This window comes from Pinus tabuliformis, chromosome X (genome assembly GCF_031772625.1).
Source record: "Pinus tabuliformis cultivar Carrire ecotype Pingquan chromosome X, CPIR1, whole genome shotgun sequence".
In the NCBI taxonomy this organism is placed as follows: domain Eukaryota; kingdom Viridiplantae; phylum Streptophyta; class Pinopsida; order Pinales; family Pinaceae; genus Pinus; species Pinus tabuliformis.
The window spans coordinates 979,043,080-979,055,360 of record NC_142308.1 but is presented as its reverse complement, the minus strand read 5'-3'; positions in this window follow the sequence as shown (position 1 = coordinate 979,055,360).

The window sequence follows — 12,281 nt, the reverse complement described above, 5'->3', positions numbered from 1 at the left end:
TTTAGATACTTCTATCTACTGTTGCAGAGTTTCGGTTCTGGTACTGTTACTGTATTCTAGTTACAGCATTCAGAGAAGTGATTGTGTGATTCAGTTTTTGGTTGGTGCAAAGAGTTTGGTTGATGTATATATATTTGATGTTTGATTGATTTATTGATGGACCAGTCTGAAAATTTATGAAACGTGGTCCTTGGAAGAAAAGAAGGTTGTAGCCTTCTGTATTAGCACCTATGTAGTAGGACATCAGCTAGTACAAGAGCTAAGGGGGTTGTAGCTCCCTTCCAAGAGAAGCTAGAGAATGAGAGAATGTTGTAGCCTTCCGCAGGTATAGCCTGCGTACTTGTAAGACTTCACTAGTACATAAATATTGTAAAAGAAGTTTCTTATTAAAATAAGATAGAGACGAATTGCAACAGGTGGTTTTCACCCACATTGGTTTTCCACCTTATATCTTGTGTTCATTGCCTGTACTGTTTTCTACACTTGATTACTGTTTTATGGTTCTAATACATAGATTAAGATCAGCTGAGTAAATTAGAAGTCTGCAAGATATACGCGGTTTTCTCTAAACACAGTTGCGTATATACGCAGGTTTAATTAACAAAAGTAGCGTATATCAATTTGTTTATGGAAATCAAAAATTGCTAAATTGCTAATACGGATTCAACACCCCCCCCCCCCCCCCCCTCTTAGTGTTATTTCCAACAATTAGTATCAAAGTAGGTCCTTTAGAAGAAGGTTGATCACTAGAAGGAAGATCTATTATCATGAGCAACTACGAAAGGGAGGCATCCATCAAGCCACCAATCTTTGATGGGAGCAACATCGTCTATTGGAAGGTAAGAACCACAACCTATCTTCAATCTCTTGGTGCAGAAGTTTGGGATATCGTGAAAGGAGGATACACATTCCCATTAGCAACTCCCACAGATATAGCTGGTAAAAAGCAGTATGAAACAAGTGCAAAGGCTATTAATACTCTATTGGGGAGTCTATCTCAATCAGAATTCGTCAAGGTTATGCAGCTCAAAACCGCCAAAGAAATATGGGACAAGATCATTCTAAGCTATGAAGGAGACAATCAGGTAAAACGTGCAAAACTACAATCTCTCATAATTCAAAATGAAACTCTCAGAATGCACAATGATGAAAGTGTGGCTAATTATTTCTTACATATAGATGAGATTGTTAATCGCATGAAAAACTTGGGTGAAGAGATAAAAGAAGTTACTAAAGTTGAAAAGGTTTTAAGATCTTTGTCTTATAAGTTTGAATCAAAAGTTTCTACCATAGAAGAAAAGAAAAATCTTCAGAGTATTACCATGTCACAACTACATGGAATCCTAACTGCTTTCGAAATGAGAAAAGGGGGTCCATCAGACATTAGAGAAGCCACATTCAAAACTTCAAAAGGAGAATACAATGAGTCAGGACATACGTCAGAAGAAGAGGAACAATCAAACTATGTCAAGAACCTTCAATGGGGCTCCGGATGATTCAGAGGTAAGCTACCTTTCAAATGCTTTATTTGTGGGAGAGTTTGTCACTATGCAGCCAAATGTCCTCATAAAGATAAGCTTGATAAAGGTAAGGAACCAGTCAAATGGAACAAAAAACAAACGTAAGTAGGAAGAGCTATTATACACATGAAGATAGTGATGGACTTTCAAATAGTGATGAAGATGAACATGGTAATGATTATAGACTTTTGATGGCTTTTGAAGATGATGATTTCTAGGATGCTATAAATGAAGATGATCTCTATGAAAAAATTTCTAAACTCAAAATTTGTTTAGAAGAAAAGAGTATGATCATAGATACTCTAATATTCCAACTTGCTGAAAGGGAAAAACACAATGAAAAGTTAGAATGTGAAATTGTGGGAGTTAGAAAAGATATTGAGAAAAAAAAGCTCTTAATCTTAGATTTGCTAATGGATCTGAAACTTTAGATGAGATTATCAAAGTGTAGCGTTCTCCTCTAATCAAGACAGGTCTTGGATATACCATAGAAACATCTCAAGCATAGAAGCCATCCACCTTCAAAAGTTATCTTGATGCAGGAAAGAGAAGTGAACAGGTTGACAATCATCAGCAAAGGCTTAAAGCAGATCACCAGGTAAATTAGGGTCAATCTACTTCAAGGATGAACAGAAGCTACAACCAACCGCAGGTAAATCATTCTCAATTTGCCTCAAGAATGAATGTCAATGAAAACTACAATCACCTGGTCAGTAGATTTGATAATCATAGGAATTTCCTTAATGGCCAATGTTTCTCTTGTCATAACTTTGGACACAAAGCAGCTCAATGTGTTTCCTACAAGACCATCATGACTAGAGAAGCACGAAATCAAAGGAGTGTGACTGGGATCATGAAAAGGACCTACAATAACTTTTCTGCTCTTGAAAATGAAATAGAATGCTCTATTTGTAATAACTTCGATCATGAAGATTTTGAATGCAGGAGTAAGTTTCGGCAAACATCTCAGAAGGAGCAAGCTTCATTAGGTCCCAAAACATGGAGAAAGAAGGAACCGCAACCAAAAAGATGTGGTATAGCCTTATATGTGGAAGGACAGGAAAATTAGTGGTACATCGACAACGGATACTCAAAACATAAGACAGGTGATAAAGAAAAACTTCAATCATATAGTGCCTTAGAAAAGGAGAGGATGGTCTCATTTGGAAATGACACCCCTGCACTCATAAAAGGTAAAGGCTCTGTTCTTTTAAAATAAAAGGTCAAAGCTGGAAATGTTATGTATGTTGATGGCTTAAAGCATATTCTACTGATTGTTAGTCAAATGTGTGATCAAGAAAATGAGGTAGTAGTTCAATCAAATGGATGTATTTTTCGTGAGCTTGATACAAGAGAAACAGTGATCAAATGCATAAGAACTCCAAATAATTTATACATACTCAAGGGAGAATAGAAACATTGCTATCTAAGAAAAAATGATGAACATTGGCTACGACAGAGAAGATTGGGGCATCTAAGCTTCCCTCAGATAAGGAAAGCATGCAAATATCAGGCTGTTCAAGATCTTCCTGACATCAGAATTCCAAATAATGCAATATGCAAATCATGTCAGTTTGGTAAGCAAACCAAAACTCATTTCCCTGAGAAAGAAGGATCAGCTAGTAAACCACTTGAACTTGTCCATACTGATTTATGTGGTCCATCAAGCAAAAAGTCACCTCGAGGAGAAGAGTACTTTATATTGTTCATTGACGACTTTTCCAGGATGTGTTGGATAGGACTTCTAAAGCATAAAGACGAAGCTTTCGAAAATTTCAAAGCATTCAAAGCCTCAGTTGAAAATGAATCAAATCACGAAATAAAATGCCTCAGGTCTGATCGAGGAGGGGAATTTACCTCCGATGAATTTTTTGACTTTTGTGAAGAACATGGAATAAGAAGGGAATTCTCTACTGCAAGGACTCCCTAGCAAAATGGAGTGCTGGAAAGGATGAGCAAAATGGTTCAACAAATGGCTTGTGCTATGCTTGATGAGTCTAGAACTCTCCTACAACCCTATGGGGTGAAGCTACATTTGCTACCATTACTATTATCAACAAAAAAAATGTCCGGGTAAACAACACTCAAACTCCTCATGAACTTTTGTATGGTAAGACTCCTACTGTTAAATACTTCAAAGTTTTTGGAAGTAAATGTTACATCAAAAGGACTCATGAAAATCTTGGCAAGTTTGAACCTAGAGCAGATGAAGGCACTCTCCTCGGTTGCTCTTCCCGAAGTAAAGGATATAAGTATTACAATAAGAGACTTGGAAAAATTGTCAAAAGTATTGATGTGGTCGTTGATGAAGCAGGCGATAATCCAAAGCAGATAAAAACTGAAGATTTTGAAGATGAAGAGGACCATCCTTGAACATCAGATTAGACTAATGCTAAAGAAGAAACTTATAAGGTACCAGAAGAATAGATAAGAGTAGAAGAAAAGACTCCATCCAGGTATGTTCAGAAGAACCATCCAGAGACTCAAATTTTGGGGCAGAAAGAGGCAGGTTTACAAACAAGAAGAACTATTACAGATGCTTCAAACTATCTAGAATTGCTCTCCTTCATCAAACCATGAAATATAAGTGAGGCATGCAAATATGAATGCTAGGTCAAGGCCATGAATGAAGAACTTGAGCAGATTGAAAAAAATAACACTTGGGAATTGGTTCCTAGACCTAATGATAAGAATGTCATAGGGACCAAATGGATATTCAAAAACAAGCTGAATGAAAATGGAGATGTTATTAGAAACAAGGCCAGACTTGTTTGTAAAGGGTATGCTCAACAAGAAGGTATATACTTTGAGGAAACTTTTGCACCGGTTGCTAGACTTGAAGCCATAAGAATGTTCCTTACTCTTTCTAGCTTTTAGAAGTTCAAAGTATATCAAATGGATGTGAAATCTACCTTTTTAAATGGAGACTTAGAAGAAGAAGTGTATATTGAGCAACCAGATAGATCCATCCTTGGAAATGATCCAAAACTTGTATGCTGTCTTAGAAAGGCACTCTATGGTCTTAAACAGGCTCCAAGGGCTTGGTATTATCATCTGGACAAATACCTCCATCAACAAGGTTTTTCAAAAGGATCAGCAGATAGCAATCTATATATAAAAATTGATAATGATAAATTGCTAATACTTGTTGTGTATGTTGATGATATCATCTTTGGTAGCAATGAAGAAGCCATGAGTCAAAACTTTGCTTTGGTGATGTAGAAAGAATTTGAAATGTCCCTACTTGGTGAGCTCACATATTTCCTTGGTTTACAAGTACAACAAAACAAAGACAGTATCTTTCTATCACAAACTAAGTACCTCAAGTAGATCTTGAAGAAATATGGCATGGAAGATTCGAAACTAGTATGTACCCCTATGGTAACAGGTTGCAGCCTCAGCGCAAATGATGAATCAGCAGTTGTACATCAACCAACCTATAGATCCATGATTGGTAGTCTGCTCTATCTAACAGGTACCCATCCAGACATCATGCATGCAGTGGGAATAGTTGGAAGATTTCAGGCAAATCCAAAGGAAGCACACCTTCAGGAAGTTAAAAGGATTTTCAAATATCTTCAAGGAACAAAAAACTATGGCTTATGGTATCCTAGAGACATAGATCTCACACTTCATGCATATACAGATGCAGATTGGGCAGGAAGCATGGATGATAGAAAAAGCATTAGTGGTGGTGCATTCTTTATGGGTTCCAGATTAGTATCTTGGTTCAACAAGAAATAAAGTTCAATTGCATTATGTACAGCTGAAGCAGAATATGTGGCTACTGCATCTTGCTGCACACAACTCCTTTGGTTGATGCAAACATTGCAAGACATTCAAATAAATTGCACTCCACCCATCTCCATTTTATGTGATAATAAAAGTGCAATCAGTATTTCAAAGAATCTAGTCATGCATTCAAAGACCAAGCACATACCTATCAAATATCATTTTCTCTGGGAACAAGTGCTTGAACAAGAGGTCAAATTGGAATATGTTCCCTCCAAAGAACATGTTGCTGATATATTCACCAAACCACTACCCAGGGAGACATTTGAATACCTTCGACAAAAGCTGGGAGTAGTTGATTCATCATCTTGTTGTTGACACTAATCTATTTCAGAGAAAAGTGGGTGTACGCGAGCTTCATGAAGAGCATTCGCATACATACGCCTGTTTCTGTGGTTACACTCGCATATATTTTGGTTTGAAGGAAATTAGTGGGCCAGAATCAGGATGAAAAGAGTCTAATATGGGTCTATCAGTGATCATCTGGCATAGGTTTAGGCTAAAGCTACCCATTCCCATCATCAACAGTTGGGCAAAGCCTCTTTTGATACAAGTTGTACCGGTCATAAAACTTTTGAAGTAGGTGATCTAGTTTTGAAATGGGACATAGCACATGAGGAAAAATGTAAGAATACCAAGTTCCAAAGACTGTGGCTTGGAACATTTCAAATCATTGAGAAAATTGCTCAATCAACATTTCTTTTACAAGACTTGTCAGGTAAGGTGGATTCCTTGCCCGTTAATGGGAAAATTCTGAAAAAAATATACTTTTCCTAGAAGACAACCTCTTCTATTTTTGTATCATATTGTCTTTAAGAATCTTAGGAAAATAAACGTTAATGTAGTATTTACTTTTGGCTTCTAAAAATAAAATCTCCGATAATATTTTGATTTTTCGCTTTTATAAGTAGGAAAAGTTAAAGAATTAATTAGAGCATTTGAGTGTCAAAATGAACCTTATTTCTTTGGAAAAACTTGACCTTGCTACAAAAATTTGTTCAATGAACAAGCTCTTATCTTTATAAAGTACATATGTCTCGTTATCAGTCAAAGAAAAGAATCTTTAACCTAGTAAGGACTTTCTACAAATGAGTATCTCAAAACTCTATCATTATCATCCAAAACTATTTAAAAGAGCCAGTGATTCACCCCAACAGATAAAATTTTCTTTTTTCACAATGTAATTCTAAGATATAAAAAAAAAAATAATAAGTCTCATTATGATCTTGTTTACCATGATCATAGGGGAATATTTAAACTGATATTACCAAAACTACATATCAAAACAGGGTAATAGCCGATGATCTAATCAATCAAAGGACAAGGGATCTCATCAAGAGCTAGCTTGTTTAGTTTAGTTACAACTAGTGAATGGAATTATCATTATTGGGTTAGCAAGCGTAGACAATGTCTTTTAAATTTCAAAAGAAAATTACATGAAATGAAAAGAAAGGTCCAAAGGAAAAAGAAAAAGCAAATGAATATCATTTTGAATTTTGAAAATTGCTTCGAATGGGACAATGAATCATTGTTGGTTAAAAGGTAACCATGTCGAGGCTATGAACATTTGCTGGTAGCAGAGGCTCTATTTGTGATAAATGAGAAATCCAAAAAATTAATATGTAGAAGACACCTGCTATATCTCTTTAAGATGTTAAAATTGGCTGATGAAAAAATTTGTACTTTTGTCACTACAAGAGTAAACTAATTGAATAGATAGATTGAGTGATTATGATTTCAGAGGAATATGGTTTAGTTTATAACTCATGTAATTGTTATCCCTACAAATTTTCTTATTTTGAAAGTTTTAGAAATTTCAAAGGATCAATCAGAGATAGCTGGTTCTCCCAAGTGAATCGCCAATTGCTCTACTATGTAACAACCTCCCCATTTATATGAGTAATAGTTGATATTTGACATATAAATGGGGACCTTTTTAAATTTTTTACTCTTTGAAAAATAAATCCTAACTCTAAGGAATTGCCTTGAAACCCTTAGAAAACAACCCAAGCTTAGGATCTTTATCACAAATCTCATTTCGTAGTTTCCCATGTGATAATTATAAACATCTTTAAGTAAATCCAGGAATGTGATATGCGATGAAACCCCCCGCCGCGATATTCCGATCAAAATTCCTTGAGAACACACGATCGCACTTCGGAGAATCACAAATAAATAAGGCATGCCATCGTGTCATCCTTTAACGATTTGTGAAATGCAATATTATGATTTTGGCAATCTCATTTCACATTATCTCTAGAAAACGTCATATGACAACGTTTAATAATTGCGATGTGCGAATAAAGCATGAAGTGTGGGAAGTTACTGTGTTTTAATATAATAATGAATATTTTGACTGGGTAATTAATGTTTAGCAGCCTGAGGAGAGGTAATGGTGTTTCAAGTTATGGCTAGTTAATGCTAAATATTTCATTCCAAATCTTCCCAGGATTCAAGTCCTTTTAAGAGAGCTTTCAACCTTAATTGCCCTATATCGTCTGCACTGATATATCTCTTCCATTTTAGGCAAGCTTCAAAAGACATGTCATTGTGAAAGGTGATGCAAAATTAGAAAAGGAAAAGCATTGCAGGGTCTCACCTACCATAAATGTCACCTATATTCTCTGATATAGTTTGCAGCACCGATGGGGGAGCAACAGCATGGGAAGTCATATACAACAGGCTTGAAGATGAGCATCCCAAAATTACTGTCGTAAAGGCAACAACTGACTCAATAAAACCTTTGGGAGTCCAATTCAAAGATGCTTCCTATTCCTTCCTTCACAGAATAGGAGCGAGAGTGAAAATACTCCCATATACTGATATGATTAGGTGGGTGGTGGAAAATCTCACTATTGAAGACAGGAAATTCAGGAATGTGAGGATGGAGCTCATGGGGTCATTGAAGGCTAAAGACCAAAAGCAATTGTACCATATACCTAACCCTTAAGACATATATGACAAGTCATACCTGGCCAACTTTGCAAAGAAAAATGAAGAACATTGCAAGATGATCCAGGGCTGGAGGGTATGGAGAACAAGTTCAAATATAAGAAAATGGGTATGTATCTCGTAGCCTGTTTAGAAAACCACTACAAATATGTAGCTGCTACATTATGTAGGCTATATGGATTACCTAATAATGCTAAGTTTTCCATAGAATGGATTCCTTTAATTGATGCCTGTGTCAATTCCCACATAATTAACTAGGCCGCTATCGTATCTGATAACCTAGCCACTGCCTTCTCCGAGTATCATCAGAAGAGATCTTCCTCCATATAGAACCTTCCTCCATCTTATTTTAGTGCATACATCATGGATGCCATCTGTTTCTGCACTAAATTTCCAATCATGGGTTGGAAATGGAATTTGCAGGACCCCTACCCTATCCATCTTAGCCACGAACAAATTTGGGAATCCCATTATATACCCCATTTTTATAAAGTATGCCATGCTGTTATTTTACCATTGCATCAATTGATTTTTAGCAAGAAATCCCCCAGGTTTTCCAAAGAAGTCGCTACAGATCTTCTCATAGTAGGAAAGTATTTTGTTGAAGAAAGGTTTAAACACATCAGGGTTTTTGGTAGTACAATAGACCCACATTTCCTCCCTTTGTATGTCTCTGATAAACTATTAGCAAGAGAAATAGCCCACCAGACTCTCGGAAAAGGCTTGACCAAGACCCTAAAAGATAATAAAAGGTCCTTGTGGCCATATTTTCCCATTCTTCGTGGTTCCTTTTCATTGGATAATTTTAACCATGCAACTAAGGAATCACTAAGCCTAGAGAGCCTCAGGCTCCATACTCTGTTGAAAAGGAAATTTGATCCAGACAAAATAGCACATAATATTACTACTACAGTGAAGATTAAGCACTTCAACCATGAGGCTAATAATTCTAAGAGACCTTTTATAGTCAACTGAATCATTCAAACAAGCGTTCGAGTGGGTAAGGGAAAATCTGAGTCTTGAATATTTTGAAATCTTTTAGGAATTCATAAACAAAAGTCTCGAAATAATTCCATTGCATTTGTTAAAAACTGAGGAAAAGACTACACCTAGAGTAACTGTCAACAACAAGGGACCAAATTTTCGCATAGAGTCTCAAGTGGACAGAAGGAAAGAACTCAATAGAGGGAAAGATCAAGACATCGAGAATATAGAAAAATCCAGTAGGAGGTCAGCCGAGAAGCAGGTCACAAGTGACATGATGAAAGATACCGGTTCTAAGGTCAAAAGAAACAATTTGGAGCAGGAGTGGGACCAATTCAATAAAAAAACTACAAGATACTCCTAAGACAACAAATGCCCAGGAAACCATGGAATATCACACTCCTCTGCATACCCAGAAAATTACAAAGTCTGAGTGGATGGATGAGTAAGGGACAAGTTCGCAGCAAAGAGAAACCATTCTTGCTTTGTCCACATCAGAAATTGTCCTAAAGGTGAATGAAATTCCTCCTTTAGATGTGTTCTACAGCCCACTTTAGAATGTTGTAGTAAGGAGACAAAGGAAAATAACGAGGGTAGAGACACCCGAGATACCACCTAGGAATGAGCCAATGGACATAGTCTGGAAGGATATTCCTTCTAATCCAGCTAAAAATTTACTAGACTGTTTCAGTTTATAGGGGCATATGCAACTGCCACCATGGATAAAGCTATCGAGATATCTATTTTGTTAAGGGAGAAGAAAGAGAATATAGAGCATCTCGAGCAACAACTGCAAATTCAAAAGGAAAATGTGAACCAACAAACTACTGAACAAATCGCTCAATTGCGGTAGAATATGGGACTATTAAAGATAAGCCATGAAACAAAAATTTCTGTGAAGAACATGCAAATTCAAGAATTGCAAGAAGCCATGGAAAAATATGAATATGTACCTACCATCGATGAATTCATCAAAGAGCCACTAGATCTAAATTCCCTCCTATCAAAAGAGCAAGAGAAATTTTGCTAAATAATGTCACATATCGCTCCTTATCTGATCACCAATGATCAGTTAACAGATAAGGTGATTGACTAAAGAACTGAATTTAATGATCTATATACAAGGATCTCAAAATTCATTGAATGGCAAGAAACAAAATAATGAAGGAGAGCTAATATGCCCAAGATTGAGGATAGATAAGGACATTCTATTCATGAATTGAGATATGCGGATCAAGCAAGTTGCGTTAGCAGTGGCAAGAGCAACAAGGGTGTGAAAGAATTAACATAGTAAAAAAAATAAACCACACTTTACATGCCACCAACCTAGTGAAATAAGGTAACCTGAAAATACTACTAGATTTAAATGACTTGAATAGAAGCTAGAAGGAAAGAGCAGAAATCCAAAAGGAAGTGATCGTAAAGTTAGCAAAGACTGACTAGGAGGCGTATTGGCAATACCTTGTCAAGCCACAGAACCAAATCATGACCCTCAACTGCTCATTCCATTGAACTCAACAAATGATGCCCCCTCTCACAGATGCTATTTTTGAAGGACAGGTTAGAACACAGTTTAGGGCACCTCCTTGAGTGAAACCGATGACTGATATATGTGATTTAAAAGAGAAGCTGGCAAACTACAAGTCATCTTTATAACCTATGCTCATCAAGTCACTTTTATTTTTAGAGTTAGTTGACTAGTTAGGAGGAAGGTTGTCTAAGACCTCCTCAAATTTTTGTATAATGTATTTTTGAACATTAGTTAGAATAGTATTTATACCTTCTCATGCATTTAGAGAAGGGTCTAGAATTTTATCAAAATTTTTTGCAAAGAATGCACTTCTATAAGTTTTTGAATGCCTTGATGAAATTATGGAACATGGTCATTTCTTTTAAATATCAGACTACCTTCCTTTGTTTATACACTATTGTATACTTGGAAGATAATTTGATCTAATGAAAGGAGGTGATCTATGTCATTAGTCAAATGAGTAGAACTTCACACATATGGTACTTCTATCTTGTATGATTAGTTCTGTTTCTGTTTAATTAGTGATAACACTTCATTTTCATGAATTGTATATGATATATGTTCTTTTTGTTATTCATTAATTGCACTACTATATGATGCTTAGCTGAAATTATTTATTTTCATATATAATTATCAGATATATGTGATATAGTTAACACATTTATTTGACTAACTATTTAGTCAAAGAAATTATCTTTATATATTATCACTTTTGTTTAATGCATGATTGATATTTATTATCACATGTGAAACAAATATCTTTTTAGATCGCATATCACACAGAATAGCAGGGTTTGTATTAGATTAAGTTAGCTAGAGACTCACATGATAGAATAGGCCATTTAGTTATCACTATCCTTACTGCAATCACTTGAAAACTACCCACTCTCATTTTAAAACCTACACTGGGAAACTGGTCCCATCCTCCCCAATTGGAAACACCACTTTAAATGGAAAAGAAGTTGTCTTGTAATGGGACTGGGTGGTTATTCCCCATGTTCAAGCAACAGAAATATGAGGCTTCAACAAGATGTCATAGATAAATGGTTGAATATGCTAGAAGTATATTTTTTTGTTCATGATTCTTCTAGTCGAGAAAATATTTTCTATTCTCAAAGCCGCCCCCCACATCAAGGACTCATGGGAAATTAATTGTGTGTAGAAGGATGAAAGTATGACCTCATTATTTTCAGCCTCTCCCACTTGGAATTCATTCTGGGACACCATCAAGTAGTAGTGATATCCTTTCGATGGCTACGAGGAGAAATACATAAGTGGACCATGCTGCTGTAGGAAAGGGACCAAGATGTGCCAGAATTTACCAATGTTTTTCATACCCTTTGCACAAAGTTTGGTATCAAGGATTCTGAGAAACATTTGGTACTCAAGTATCGCAACTACCTACATAGATACATCCAAGATGAGATGGAGTTCCTGGACATCTCCTCACTTGGCACGACGTATTGATACATTGTGAAGATTGAGCTTAAGTTTAAACAAAA